This window comes from Astatotilapia calliptera, chromosome 3, assembly GCF_900246225.1.
Source record: "Astatotilapia calliptera chromosome 3, fAstCal1.2, whole genome shotgun sequence".
Classification (NCBI taxonomy): Eukaryota; Metazoa; Chordata; class Actinopteri; order Cichliformes; family Cichlidae; genus Astatotilapia; species Astatotilapia calliptera.
Window position 1 is genome coordinate 1,017,195 of NC_039304.1, and position 16,410 is coordinate 1,033,604.

General features: G+C 41.3%; 2 protein-coding genes across 2 annotated transcripts in view; both read left to right on the forward strand.

The window, feature by feature from the left end:
- The window catches only part of LOC113015885 (NACHT, LRR and PYD domains-containing protein 3-like), a 525,401-nt gene that overhangs the window by 35,608 nt on the left and 473,383 nt on the right, over nucleotides 1-16,410 (forward strand). The window lies entirely within an intron of this gene.
- LOC113016285 (phospholipase D1-like) overlaps nucleotides 5,998-16,410 on the forward strand; it is a 39,537-nt gene continuing 29,124 nt past the window's right edge. The window contains exon 1 of the transcript XR_003271204.1: nucleotides 5,998-6,452. The gene's annotated coding sequence lies outside the window, so the exon portion shown is untranslated. The remainder of the gene's footprint in view (nucleotides 6,453-16,410) is intronic.

Below are 16,410 nucleotides of genomic sequence, written 5' to 3' on the forward strand. Positions count from 1 at the left end.
TGTGATACCTGAATGAAGAGCCTCTGCTGCTTTAAAGAAGGAGGCTCGAGGCAGCGGTGAGGTGCAGACCAACCAGCTTTTATTCAGCAACTTTAACAGAAGGATCAGAAAAATAAAACTATACAGCACAGTGATGCTGACTGAAGCCACAGCATTAAACTAAACAAGCATCTGATCATCTTTAACAACATCTAATAAATAATGACAACTATTTAATCCTGTATTTCCTACAATAAAGCCTGTTCAGATATTTGTTGCTGATGGAAATGTAAAAGGCTCCCAGGAACCAAAGGACAAAAACAGAGGCAACAGTCACAGCTGCAAAGGATCCCCTAACACATAAACTGGTTCGAAGATATTTTCTAGCTCTGCAGAGGAGCTTGATTGCACGGACAGTAAAAAGTGGATTCAATAACAGCAGCGAGCGCTGAGTGATATAACGGTGCTGCGAGCAGCAGTGCAAAGGCTCACACAGAGACAGCAGCTACACTGTGTGTGGATGTGATCCACAGTCACAGCTGTGGGTTTCAGTCAGTGTGTCTCTAACTTCATGGTCACATTTCAAAGCTTATTGGAGCCAGAAGATGTTCAAGTAAAAGATTTATTGCTGTACTCGTCTACCAGGATAACAGGAGGTTCATAAAGCTGTGTAATACTTCAGCTTTACATCATGGAGTAGTAGTTGTGTCCCTTTGTGTTTATTAGTGTGTTCACACGTCTACTTTAACTTCACTCTGTAATGAAAGGATTCAAATCACTGATCAAACTAATAAAACACAAATTTCATCCTTGTTTTGTCAAATCTTCATTAAAATGTGATTTAAAAAATGAACAACTTCACTTCTGTGATTAATACTGTAGCTGTTACTGCCACCATCCAGGTAGTTGTAGCCACCACCTCCTGCAGCCAGCTTGCAGCCACTTTCCCACCACTTTAGCACAATGTTTACATGAGACTCAGCCACACTAATGTTCCTGGGCAGACATGTGGTGCAGCATGGCTGATGGCACTGTACCTGCAGCTGTCATGGACAAGAACCACTCAATACCTCACCCAAGCCAAGCCTGTGCTGATGTTGTGATCTGAGACCGAGACACTAACCCAGGATCAGGATATGATGTTGTGAGAGTTTCACTAAGAATTAGCTCTGATTACAAGATTTCAATCTATCGTAACTCTAATTTGTATTTACTTCAGTTTGTTCATCTTGGAGCTGTGTGCAGCTGAGGACAGTCTTATTATTACCAGGTGAGGATATGTAACAGCCACAGTCTGTAGAGATGATGTCACCATGGAGTGGTGATGTCACTGGAGCTGCCAATATGTGCTCCAGCCAAAGCTACACCAGAGGGTTGTGCTGTGTAACAGGTTGGTGCAGGTGGTGTTATCTACATTTGAACATTAGGCAACAGTCTCATGAAGACACTTTCTATTGTTCACTAAAGACCAACAATAACAGAGACAAAGGGAGAGCAGCAGAACTAGTGCTAACAATTAGCACTGCTAGCCTGCCCACCAACACCAGCTAATGTTCTAAAAACGATGATCAATGATTTTGCTGTAATGGCTCCAGCTGTCTGTGTCAGGGACACGTTGGAGATGAAGTGAGTGATCCAGTGACAAAGGTTTGGAAAGCTGCAGTCAGCTGAGACTAAAGGAGTCACCTGACCGAGAGACCAAATGTTTCACTGAGAACGTCCAGATGAACAGAATCAACCTTTGGGATAATCTGTTCCACACATCCATGTTTCACTTACTGCATTATATTTCCTCATTGCTGTGCACACAGGCCTGTGGCTTATAACCAACTCCAAGTTCAGACTCAGAGGCTGCTGAAGCTGTTTTCTGGAACAGAGACGTGTTGGATATAAAAGCAACTCTTCTTTATGTGTCAGCACTGAGGAAAGGAGCAGCTTCGTTTCTAAGTGTATGAAGGACTGTAGCAGTGTGTGTGTGAGCTTTATTTCACAGACAGAACCATGTCAAAAACACAACTTCAGGTAAAAACAATACAAAATCAAAGAGTCTGATCAGAAGGATTAAACAGAGGAGTGTGGGACTGTTTTTAACAGACAGCAGGTTAAGCCAGGCTGGAGGAGTAAACTGAGCCTCGGTGTGAGCAGCAGTGTGTTTGACAGGAAGCTGAGATAAACAGTCTGGAGCCCATTTAGTGCTTCATATGAAAGTGTGAGGATTTGAAAGCAAATCTAAAATCAAGCAGGAGTCAGTGTGAGAATGATTTGTGCTTTTCCTCAGTCAGATGCTGGGAGTTTCAGTTCATCCATGTTCAGCGTGCTGTGCTTTGTGTAACAGGAGAATATGACAGTATAAATCAAGTCTTCATGTCACTGAAAGCCTCCACAGTCTGCTATGGAGGTGCATCAGTTTGGATTTACAAGAAGAACATTTCTTAAACCTGCCACAAGATGGCGCTCCAACAGAAGGGATGTCCACAGTGTAACACAGACACACACATACTGTGTGAATGTGTGAGTGAATGGGCTTTCAACACAAGGCTTCTGCTGCTACCTTTAATGACATAATTAGCTAACAAGAACAAACTGTTAATTACCACCAAAGAACGGCTCCAGATTTTAGCTGCTGACCATTTTGTGAAACGTTGATTACATCAGCTTATTGTTGATTTTTCAACCTTAATATCAGCTGCTTTAAAGGAGCCTCGTTCTCTGGCAGTAACACTTTTCTTCACTAGATGCAGTGCAGGCACAGTCTGTGTTTCTAAACTACACACTAATGTTCATTGTTGTGCAGCTAAATCCTCCCTCTGGATGGGAAGAATCCCTGTCAGGCTTCAAACACCTGGCTTGGTGTTCTGGAGCTAATGTGTCACCTGTGAGGACTCTGAGATGAACACACAGCAGACACTTCAGTTCTCCGTCTGTGTGTCCTCAGTTTCCCAGCATGCCTTGGCTGTGGTGGTGGAGGTGAATGAGGGGGAACATGCTGCTCTGTCAGCACTCAGGTTTCATACCTGGTGATCTCAGAGGACAAAGCGGCGTTACAGCAGCGCACGTTGATGAGACCTGATGCTCTGAACAGTTCAGACTTCAGCCTCACTCTGAGAAAACAAACGACTGACTGTCAGCAGCAACTACACCTGCTCCATCAGTGACGGAGAGAAGAACTGAGACTGAGAGACATACAGCTGCAGGTCAAAGGTCAGAAACGCCCGCTCTTTGTACGGGTCAGGAGTTAGTACTGCAGAGGTCAGAGGTCAGCTTGCTGACAAACCATTTGAAACAGTTTGGAGCTAAAAGCACAACAGCAGAGGAAAGAAGAGACACTGCAGAGATGATGCAAAATATTGTGTTTTGTTCTCAGCTGTCAAAAAGTGTAACACACGTGTTCCAGCACAGCCTTTGTGTACTTTCACTTCTCCATACTGTCCATTGGAAATCCTGTTTGTTCCTTTTTGATTTCAGTCCATGTGTCCAAAGCAAACTTCTGTCCCACACTTTCTCTGCTGACTCTTCACCGATGCTCAGATGATCTCAGATGATTTCACCAGAACTCATCAAAATTCGGGCTCCACAGAAACCCAGACGTCACTAAACAAGCGTAACAAGCAAAGTGAAAACTGGTCGTTCAGCTTTATTGACCAAAGATAAGCTCACATGTCACCTCATGACACAGACACTTATTTCCACAGCATGCACGAGGACTGACAATAAGTGTCTATAAAGCCACTTCTATCTGCCACACCTGTGCTTCTGTCATGGTTGCTCTCCTCTCACTCTGTCATTTATCCACAGTCTGCCTCCCTCTGCTCCGTCAGCTGACGTCCTCTCTACACCACCTGCTGTGTTTTATCCTGCAAAAACACATTTAAGAAGCGTTGCACCGAGTAACGGGAGGAACTGCTATAAAATCCATTTAAAGGAGGTGGTGCTGAGTGCTGTGACTGGGGTCCCACCACTGACATCACGGGTGGAGGACATGTTGGAAAACTGCTACAAAGTGCTGTGCAGCCAGCAGAGCTTACAGTCTGTCCTGTGTGTCATACAGGCTCTCACACTTAGTGTTTCTGTGACACATTGAAGAGAAGTTTGTGTTGTTCACAGTTGTGCTTGTACTGAGTGACAGCTGACATGACCTAACAGGAATAATGTGTCTGTGCTGAATGAGAAGTAACACACAATGAAGTCTTGATGCATCTCAATCATCCAGGAAAGTGAGTCTGTTGCTTCTGTTCATCTGGACGCAGCGTTTTGTGGGAGAAACGTGTCGTCATCATCAGGTGACGTCTTCAGTCTCAGCTGCAGGTTTCAGTCTTACAAACAGGACATTTGCATAAAGACTGAAAGCAGCTGCAGGAACGATGGGCTGGGAGCTCCGTTCCTTCATCTTAATTATGCAGATTCTCAGGACCATTGATCAACAACCACTGATCCATGTCCATGAGTCCCATTCACAGAGATGTGGGAATGGCTGCAGTCACAGCATGTAAGATGGAAATAAATGAGAAGTATTTAGCTGAAGTGGATTTGATTTATGTTACTTCTTTTTTAACTTGTAGTTCTACATTGGAAGATTATTGTGATATTGAAATATAAAAATACATTTATATTCTATTATTTTCTCAAAATAAGCGTCACACTCGTGGAAGCCGGTGTAGCCGCCGAAACGCCTGCATTTATGGAGACTTTCAGCCCCAGGTAGGCCAGTTATGGATCTTGGATCCACATTATGTCAGCAGCTGTTCTCCACCGTGAACTGTGTTCAAACAAACACGCTCACGCCTCACAGACGACAGCTTACAGTCCTGTAGAGATAAAGTGACTTCGTACAGCCCCGACCTGCAGACGCTGTGCGCAGAGGTTCAGGAGCAGAAGTCCCGTTGTAAACATATCACGGCAGACCCGACGATGTTTGCATGAACGCGCTTTTCAGCATCTCTTTATTGACCACTTTACACACACGGTTGCTGTGCGCACACAGCCGGCTGTAGCTTTGCAGCTCACAGCCCGACACACACCAACAACAGCAGAGAGAGCACAGACGTTAAGGCGTGATTGCGGGTGCCGCTCAGGTGCGTCCGCCTCCCCTGCAGCGGCGCTGCAGACCACGCCCACCACACGCAGTAACCAGGTAAAATACATACTTAGGCAGAATTTTGCAAATATCTATTTTTCATTTTGTAGCAGCATAGAGCTTTTTTCCAATTATTTTTTAAAAGTCAGGTCAATGCTCCAAAAGCCAAAAGGCGATATAACAGTTTGTGTTTGCTACATGGATCATTGTAGTTCAGCTGTTTGAGTGAGTTAGTGTTTGTGTGTCTCTGTGTGTGTGACTTCCAGCATCCTTAGTCATAAAATGGTAATCTACCCCACACCCAATATATGGTTCACTTCCTGTATTGGTTCAGCGTGCACAACACAGTGAAGCCACTAAAGGGCAGGAAGCTGACCACACAAGAAACAGAATCTTCACAGAGATGTGTCGACAATAATCCTCCCCCAGCACAGAGTGGCTGGAGAGGTGGTCAGGATCACAGGAATGTCTTGATCCTACAGATTGAACTAAGACCTGTAAAATTTAAGAAACACATTGATAACATCCAACAATTAGACTCAACAGGGGCCATTAGGAAAGCCACAATGTTCATAGAGGGGCCATGCAGCTCACACTTGACTGTGACTCCTGACCAGGGCTGGACTGGGACAAAAAATCGGCCCGGGCATTTTGACTGGAGACCGGCCCACCAGGTATTATATGTAATACTCTGATAAATATCAGTGGTATTTATTTTGTGTTTTTCATGAGAATAAGTCGAAGAGAAAATAACATTTTGAGGTTAAGAGTGGTATAAATATGTGATATAAATGTTTGTATTAAATTGCATAAATAGTGTGTGGAAAAATCAGTTACGTTAAAAAAAACATAATTTCATGGAATGTGAATGTCTGTTAAAAGAGAAGAGGTGTAATTTGTTTTGTATGCTACGTCACGAGAGGTCATGACTTGCAGATGACTTCCGGGGGAAAAGAAGTCGAGAGGAAGGACGGAGAAAGAGAGGTTAAAAAGGAGGATTACTAAAATGGCATAGACGAAGCACGGGCTTCGGGACTGCTTATGTCACCAAAGTTGTTCGGCAACAACGCATTACCCGCCTGCGGACTTCCCGGTAATCATTCGGAGTGTTTGAGCTGGGCTTCCCGTACCTTTTGTGCTGGAGAAAGCACGGGGCACGTTTGCCTACGTTGGCTAGCTGGAGCTAGGCTAACGCCACGGTCCTGGCTAACGGAGATTCCGCCGGAGCGGAGAGACGGAGTTTTGAGAGTTGTCTCGGGAGAGAGTCGCTAACCGTGGATGATTCGCTGCTATCTAAGGAACCGGAGATTCGTTGCTCGCTGCCGCGAGTGGAGACGGTTGCTACCACAAAGAGCGAGTTATTCATCGGAGGTGGTCGAGACGTCACGGATACTCGGAGGTATTGTTGTTATTAAGAGCTCCAACTAAAGCGCGCCAACAACAAAAATAGACTAAGAGTGCACTCTGGGGAAAGAATAACATTGGACAGGTTAAGGGCAAAAATACTAAAATCTATCCCCGGGGGTTTATTGTATGTTTTGTATATGTGTTTTTTTCATGAAGGAAAAAGGGTTGGATGTGAATTTCCTGCAATTTATTACTGGTGTCAAGCCAGCCTCCAATTCGAGACTTGCAGTCAAGCCAGCCTCCAGTTGATTTTACGTTCCCTGTGTTTTCAAAGTATTACGGGAATGGATGTGGAAACCAGATTTCAAAATAAAAGCCAACTTCGAGTGAATTAACAGATATGTTAAGAACATAATAACATATAATTTAGGCTTTTTTTTTTATTTTTAGAAACTCTAATGTTACATCTACATGACACAGCCTTGTACCCTAATTGTGCCCTGTCAAGGCCATCTTATTTTGGATTTCAAAGTAAAAGCCCTGTGAATCTTCATTTTTGAACTACTCTTTCAATGAATTCATAATGCTCTTAAAAGCAAAAGTCGTATTTCCAAATACTATTTGAACTTTGTATCAACACTTTCCAACCGCAGGCTTTTTCACAGTAATACCATATCAAATAAATTCTTTCTGATTTTGCTTTTCATAGTAATGGCCCTTTGAAATTGCCGATATTTGACTTAATCTTCTAACGATTCAAAATGCTCTAAAATGGAAAATTCCTGTTTCCACAGGGTAATTCCACTCTGTATTTACAGTATACAACCTCACAGTGACACCATATCAATATCAAGTCATTCTGATTTTGCCTTCCAAAATAATGGCCTGTTGAAAATGCCAATAACTTACCTAACGTTCAGTGATTTCGGAATGCTCTAAAAAGGAAATTTTCTGTTTCCACAGAATAATTTCACTTTAAATCAACAGTATACAACCCCACAGTGATACCATATCAATATCAAATCAGTCTGATGTTGCCTTCCAAAATAAAAGACTTTTCAAATTGCCGATATACGACCTACTCTTTTAAAGAATTCAGAACGCTCTAAAAATGAAACTTGCTCTTTCCACAGGATGAATCCATGTTAGATCAAAAGTGTACATCCACACCATGGTACTACTTCAATTTCAAGTCATTCTGATTTTGCCTTCCAAAATAATGGCCTGTTGAAAATGCCAATAACTTACCTAACTTTCAGTGATTTCGGAATGCTCTAAAATGGAAATTTTCTGTTTCCACAGAATAATTTCACTTTAAATCAACAGTATACAACCCCACAGAGATACGATGTTAAGATCAAGTCACTCTGATTTTGCCTTCCAAAATAAAAGTATTTTCAAATTGCCCATAGACGACCTACTCGTTTAACGATTTCAAAATGCTCTTAAATTGAAAGATGCTGTTTCCACAGGATAATTCCACTGACAGAATTGAATCATAAAGATGATGTAAAAGGAAGCTGAAATTGCCACTAGGTTGTAATTGATAGTACGTTTATATTTTAAGTCTGTGGAAAGATGTCATGGTTGGTTTGCAAGCTGTTTTGTAATTTCTTTATTTAGAATGACATCTTTCCACAGACTTAAAATATAAACGTACTATCAATTACAACCTAGTGGCAATTTCAGCTTCCTTTTACATCATCTTTATGATTCAATTCTGTCATAATCAGTTGAGTCTGATTTTGCTTTTCAAAATGAAAACCCAATATGTGTTGAAACAGCAATTTTCATTTTTAAAACATTCTGAAATAATTGAAAGAGTATATCACATATGGACAAATTCGACGGGCCATTAATTTGAAAGGTGAAATCAGACCAACATAAAATTTACATGGTTTTACTGTCGGGTTGGATACTGTTGATCTAAAGTGGAATTACCCTGTGGAAACAGCAAAATTCTATTTAAGAGCATTTTGAAATCACTGAAAGTTAGGTCAATTATGGACAATTTGAAAAGGCTTTTATTTTTGAAAGCAAAATCAGAATGACTTGATATTGATATGGTAACATCGTGAGGTTGTATACTGTTGATCTAAAGTGGAATTACCCTGTGGAAACAGGAATTTTCCATTTTAGAGCATTTTGAAATCACTGAAAGGTAGGTCAATTATGGACAATTTGAAAAGGCTTTTATTTTTTAAAGCAAAATCAGAATGACTTGATATTGATATGGTATCACTGTGGGGCTGTATACTGTTGATCTAAAGTGGAATTACCCTGTGGAAACAAGAATTTTTCATTTTAGAGCATTTTGAATCGTTAGGAGATTAAGTCAAATATCGGCAATTTCAAAGGGCCATTACTATGAAAAGCAAAATCAGAAAGAATTAATTTTGATATGGTATTACTGTGAAAAAGCCTGCGGTTGAAAAGTGTTGATACAAAGTTCAAATAGTATTTGGAAATACGACTTTTGCTTTTAAGAGCATTATGAATTCATTGAAAGAGTAGTTCAAAAATGAAGATTCACAGGGCTTTTACTTTGAAATCCAAAATAAGATGGCCTTGATAGTGACAGGGCACAATTAGGGTACAAGGCTGTGTCATGTAGATGTAACATTAGAGTTTCTAAAAAAAAAAAAAAAAAAGCCTAAATTATATGTTATTATGTTCTTAACATATCTGTTAATTCACTCGAAGTTGGCTTTTATTTTGAAATCCGGTTTCCACATCCATTCCCGTAATACTTTGAATACACAGGGAACGTAAAATCAACTGGAGGCTGGCTTGACTGCAAGTCTCGAATTGGAGGCTGGCTTGACACAAGTAATTTATTAACCCTTTAAGACCTACCATAGAACCAAGTCCGCCAGAACTTATATTATATGTTTACATGCTGTGGAGCCATTTCTGGGAGCATTTCAAGTTGCTATACATCAATACAACCATTATAGCCCAAACTTTAATAATATGTCTGCATTAGGTGCATAGTAATTACATAAATTGCAAAAAAAGTGCAATAAACTACAAAAAAATTGAAAATCGTTTTTGTTTTTTTAACATATATTTCTAGTTAGAGAAATTTAAGAGGCTTATCCCTCAAAACTGTAAATACAAAAAAGTTGCACAAACTAGTTTCCCACCACAGGAAATTTATTTTAAGTGTCTTCATAGTTTTATTTTTGAAATACACCAATTTTTATATACTGCAGGAAAAACGAAAATAAATATTATAGTGCAAATTTGCAAAATAACAGCATATGCATCAAAATAAACTATTTCCAGCAGTGCAATATGAGTCCTAAGCATCCCAGAAACGACACAGAAAGTCATGAAGTCAAACATAACTTTTAAAAACACAAGTATAAGCTCATGAGGTCACGATGGTAAAAAAAACTAATTTCCGCAAAATGACGCCACTTCCGGTTTCGGGCAGGTCATGCGGTCATGTGATAGTTCGCGCTGATGGACGTAGGAAGTGTTACAAACATCGGATTGGCGAAGCGTGTTTCTGGAATATCATGTTTTTGTTGCTGCAAGTGATTTTTATGCAGTTTTTGCAAAGCTATATGTGGAAGGAAACTGTGACCTAGGACAAGCATAAGATGTAAGTACAACTCCTCCAGTTTCATATGCAAAAAAAAATGATTGCACTAGCTTATGTGGTTGCAGAGCTACCGGGATTTAAAAATAGTTACGCAAAACAGAGCGTGCCCGCTCCGATCGGCTGTAAAGGGTTAATACATTTTCTAACCCTGAGATCCTGTGTTGGGTTTATTGCATGGTGTCTTATCATTTGAGTATTCAGATGTATTAGCCTTAATCGGTTAAGTGTATTTCCTTAGCCTCCGCTTGTCTGTGTAGACACGAGAATCATATGAACCCTAGACTGATATTTATTTTTCGAGATGTATCTTTTATCACAGAATGTTTAAGTAGAGTCAAGACTGCACCCGAAGGCATAAGGGGGGAGTCTTGTCACACGAGCCGGTGGTAAAAGTTTTACATATAGGAAAAACCATGAAGCCTTTGAATGAAAACAAACGCTGTTGTCACAGTGATGGACGCTGTCTTGTTGGTATACATGCATCAGTCTAATAAACTTAAACCTGCACCATCCTCCCTGTCCTGGTATTCTAAACAGGAAGTAGACTGTTGGTCGAGTTAACCTCCTGAACATCTACAACACACGGTGGAAACCTGACATTAAGACAGAGACTAGAGGTGAGACATGATCATTGCTGATTACTGATGACAGATTTAGATATATTTTCATAAACCTTTCATTTGCCACATCAATAAACAGCACGGCAGGGCAAAATATGTTTTCTAACATGGCAACCTTTAAAAAGTGAAAGGAGACAGAAAGACAGCTGAGAAAGAATCAAACTGACTTTTTGATGCATTTTACACACAGTACTGGTGCAGAATCTAGAAAATGTGGGAAACACTGGCATCATATGCAGTACTTACTTCTGAAGAAATTATGATGGGACCCTAAAAAATGACTATGTACAATAATGGATTTCTATACATTTTACATCAGATGAAAACGTTTGTTGTAAGATTCAGATAATTATTTATTAAAAGCGAGACATTTTAAATGAGAACAAGAAAGAAAAGTATGTCTTTGTGCCCCCCTCTCCCTGTTAATGCCCTACCTGCCCCCCTGGCAACACTTTGCTAGACCCGCCCCTGCACAGTTACCAGCTGTCAGCTACACAAAAAGGATCCTGGTGTTATTTGTCTCTCAGAAACAGTTCATAACTTCAACTCATTTTGGTTTTGTCATGTTTTGTTCTTTACATTGTCTTTCTTCTATATAATTGTTAAACATTTAATAAATATGTCTACAAAAAGATTTTAAAAATCAGACATTTCACACAGACACCCAAATGATTTCTGACTGATGAAGGGGGCTGAAGGTGCCCTGCTCTTGCCCAGCTTCTGCTGCTCTCTCCCTGCTCACTGTCAGCAGCTGGCAGCCTCGGTCCTGCCTGAGACTCTTCATTTATCAGTGCCAAAGAATATGGGAAATGGCAACGCACAACATGCACATTACAAAACAAGCACATGAATCAGCATTACATTCATTAGTGAAGTGCTGACGTTCGTTCCTAAACTTTGGGCCTTAATTAACATCACTGTGAACTAATGTTTGCTTTGCTTCTTAACCAGTGAAGCAGCGAGGGGCTTTCTGAGGTTCCTGCTCGTAAATGCCCAAAATGAGTCGAGTATTTCTCTGCAACTACAAACTCTGCTTTCATCAGAGGTGTAAATATTACAGCACTGTGTCAGAGTCACTGAGGCTGGAACACAGAAAAAGGAAGTAGATGTATTTATTTTTAGACTTTATTGCCTGGAACCACTTTAAAAATACGCTTTGGGTCACAATTAACTGCAGAAACCAGGAATCCACATATGAACATTATCTGTGCAAAGATTTATGCTCACGTCACACGAGCTGATAAGGAGAAGCCAAACCTGGAAGCCACGACTTTGTTGAGGGTGTTTTTTGCAAACTTCTCTCCACAAATTCACATTTTCAAACTGCTTCAACATCTCACTCTGTGTCTTCGTGTGTCTCTGAGCTTCGGTGCAGGATCATCATTAAAATGGTGGAAAAATGAGCATGATTGCAACGACCACGGCACAATGGATCAAGTTACAAAAATTAAGCGATACTGATCAACGCACCACAACGATTATGTCACACGACACAGGATGTGATGTCACAACTGGTGCGAGACTTGCTGGCATGCTCCTATGAGGGTTGTTTTCCGGGGATGGCTTGTTCCTCTTAGTTGCGCGGTCGGGGTTCCCCCAGGTGTCGGGTGGTTCTTGGGGTCCAGGGTCCTGTCTTTGGCTTTCTCTGAAGTGGCCGGCCTCTGCAGTGGTTGGCTGGCCGCTGCTTCTGGACCGCTAGTACTCCTTCCCTGGCTGTGGGAGCTCCATCTGTAGCAGCAAGACCAAGGGCGGATCTAGAGAAATTTTCTTGGTCGACATGGTGCATTTTTTCCACCGATAGGAAACGTGGATTTTTTCCTTTCTTTACTGTTTTCGCGCTGTCCTTAGAAAACGCTTAAAACACACACAAACGTGACGACAGTGTTTAGAACAAAGCGTGGCTGATATATATGATCATAACTCTGGATTTACTGGCCTGTAATTAAAATTTAAAAACTTTGAAGTCCGAACTTTCAATGTGGCTGAAACAGAGACTCAGCGTTGCTGCAGCTTGTTGCTATGGCAGCTTACATCAGTCATGTGATTTGGAGGTGCAGCGTGTCCGTGGACCACAGAGGGTTAATAACACTCACTTTCCTCCATTTCCACAGTGTAACATCCACCCACCTGTGTAAAATCCGAAATTCCCATGGTGTTGTTCAGAATGTGCTCTGGCACGATCATAAGCATCGCTTGCTGCTGAAAACAAGAAAAAAGCTGTCCTGCTATGGGCTGAACCATTTGTTACTGATGCAGGGGGGACACTATGGAATATACTCAGTTTTAGCATTTATATTCACTGTTGACTGTAACTACGCTCAAACTGTTAATGCGATCTTATTTTAATAAACAACACTGTCATATGCAAAACTGGGGTGGCACTTGGGGTGGCAAGAGATCATTTTAGGGTGGCACTTGCCACCCCACACTCAGAAAAATAAAGGTGCCAACTGGAACCAAAAGTGGTTCTTTAGACTGATGCCATAGAAGAACCTTTTTTGGTGCCACAAAGAACCTTTCAAACAATGGTTCTTTGAAGAACCATTTCTTTCAGTGGTTCATTGAAGAACCTTTAAAGGCAGGCACGTGCAGAGGGGGGGGGCTAGAGGGGCTTGAGCACCCGCCCCTTTCCTGATGGGTGCCCAAGGTGCCCTTTTGTTGAGGCAACGTTTAAAAAAAAAAAAAAAAAATTATTATTATTTTTTAATGTGTGTGTGCGTGCGGAGTCCTGTCTGTGCCCCTCAACAATAATATTTAACTATTAATCACAGTTTTGCTAAATAAAAGGATCTGGCTTGCATCAGTCACATGATCACATTTAACCAATGATTGCCCTTGACGGCAGAACGCTGTTGTGCCAAAGTAGTTACCCCCGTCAAAAATTGTTTCCCCATTCACGGGAGTGCGCAAAGTAGGAGGAGCCGCTTGCCCAGCTCCGTTCTGTACGCTACTTGTCACTGATCTGCAGTCGACGCGATAAAGAGTAAAAGCTGGAAAACAGCAGACTCGATGAATTTAATATTAGTTTCGTGACATTGTAATGTGCCGTGTGGAAGACAGTTTACCTTATACTGTACACTTAAATAACCTGCTGGGAATACTTTGTCTAGAAAAAGACTTTGATACTATAATACTGTAAAACCAGATGGAAACACGTCGCTCTCCAGTGAATTTACACTCGGTTTACACTTTGTAGCGAAGCTATCACGAATGAGTTCATTTGCAAAATCAATCTCAATCTAACCAATAAGTACAGTAACTTTGGAGAAGATGTCTTATTCACAGCAAAAGTTATGGAGGGATACAGATTTTATCAGGCTGTGTGGCATCGGCTGCCAAAATGTGTGCCCCCCCCCCATCTGTAATCCATATTGGCTTTGTTATCACAAAGGGTATATTTGCCAAATAAGTCACAGTATAACCAATAAGTACAGTAACTTTGGAGACCATGTCTTATTCACAGCAAAAGTTATGGAGGGATACAAAATTTATCAGGCAAATTTATACAGCAAAAAACTATTTGCTTTATAAACAGTTTTATAAAGCAATGATGTCACCACTCTATGGTGACATCATCTCTACAGACTGTGGCTGTTACATATCCTCACCTGGTAATAATAAGACTGTCCTCAGCTGCACACAGCTCCAAGATGAACAAACTGAAGTAAATACAAATTAGAGTTACCATAGATTGAAATCTTGTAATCAGAGCTAATTCTTAGTGAAACTCTCACAACATCATATCATGATCCTGGGTTAGTGTCTCGGTCTCAGATCACAACATCAGCACAGGCTTGGCTTGGGTGAGGTATTGAGTGGTTCTTGTCCATGACAGCTGCAGGTACAGTGCCATCAGCCATGCTGCACCACATGTCTGCCCAGGAACATTAGTGTGGCTGAGTCTCAAGTAAACATTGTGCTAAAGTGGTGGGAAAGTGGCTGCAAGCTGGCTGCACTGTGTCCAATACTCTCAGTATGATATCCACAAACCTCTGAGTGTCACAGAGTGGGCCTGTGCTCAGCTCACTGTGCCCCATTCAATTCTACTTGCATAGTTTTACAAGTAAAATTAAAAGTTGCTCAATGATAAGTTATTGTAGTAACAACTAAGTCCATGGTCATTATTTGTTAATAGTAGCTTAAAGCTTCTGCACCAATCATGGAGCAGCAGGTTTAGAGCATGTGGATCTACAAAAGTAAGTCCCAGTAAGATGGGCTGAGCCTTACATACTAGAAGAAACATGTCATTCCCAGCAGATGAAGCGCCCTTTAAAGCAGGATGTTAAGGTTCAAAATTATTGGGGATGGAGACAAGAGAAAAACCACAATAACAACACTGGTCCGGTCGGGTTGAGTCAAACGATGATTTTAATGATCACACACGTGGGAGATGGACACTGATGCAGACAGCCTCAAATCTCAAAATGGTGGAGCATTGCTCAAACTCTTATAGCCTCTGGTGCCTCCACCTTATTACAAAAAGCCTAAACATTCACATGCTTTCTCTCACACAGCGCCTAAGCTACGACCTTGGCTCCCCGTTTATCTGCTTCTGCTGAGATGGGGCAGAAAACTCCAGTATGTTCTGTTCTCTTCTAATCAGACAAATAAGGCGATGACTTTCTGCAAACAGTATTTCTTATAACTCAGCAGTATAATGCATCATAAAACAATATCATTCATTCACAATAAATCAGCAGTCTACTTTAATGCAAATCAGTTTAACTAATGCAACCGTTATCAGCTTCTTCTAACTCAGGAGAATGATGCAAACTAAAACTACATAATAATTCACAATCTTTAATTAGGGGTTATAACATGGCATAAAATAATATTATAATCTAACAATTCCCCCTGATGAGGTCATTAGAATAATGACCTCACCAACACCCTTCAATTCAGTGTGGCCGGGTTCATCTCTTCTCACTCCTGAGGTCCTTTGTCCCCCTGAGGGGCGAACCATATGTGGGATGAGCTCTGTGTTTGCGCAGTTCAGATGCAAGAAAAACTATTATTCCAACAATAGCAGGTACAGATGACACTTCCCAGGTCTCCCACAGCTTTATTTTGGTGCTACCTTATACCCTTCAGACGTACTCAGACTAGAACCTCTGTCCAAAGAGCTTTTAGCCTTTATTTTATTGCTGCAGCTACCAGTGTCGTCCAGTTGGGTGATCCTCTGCTCTTCATTCTTCAACCTTAGGGGTTAGACAACCCTTCAGTCGTGGCACAGATCAGGGGATTATTCTGCCCCGATTTCAAACAACGATCTGTGTATCCTCCAGAAAAAGGAACAGGAAGGTGTCCCCCTTTTTGCCCAAAAGCCTCTCGAACTTCGTTGGTCTGGTGTTCCCGGATTTCCGCCAACCCCTTCATGGTTATTGCTGTGTTTATGGGATCCATCCTTTTGTGGTGACTAGCTGGAGCTCAAACGCCATGACCCTTGGACCCAGTTGATGTCTCGGCAGTCACTGTGTCTGTCTCTGCTACGGAGGATCCTCGCATCTCTGTGACCTCGTCTGGTGTCTGTTCCTTTCTCTGTAAGAGACAGAAAACCAAAACACCTCTCTTCCTACCCCTAATAATCTAATGTTGTTATCTACTGACCTTCTAGTGTTTCAGAATTGGTCTAAAACATTCAGAATGTCCCAGGGACTTATTCTAATCATATGTGTGTGTAATAGGGCTGAACGATTATGGAAAATAATCAAATTGCGATTTTTTTTTGCCCCAATATTGCGATTGCGATGCGATATGCGATTATTTTTTAAGGTCTTTGT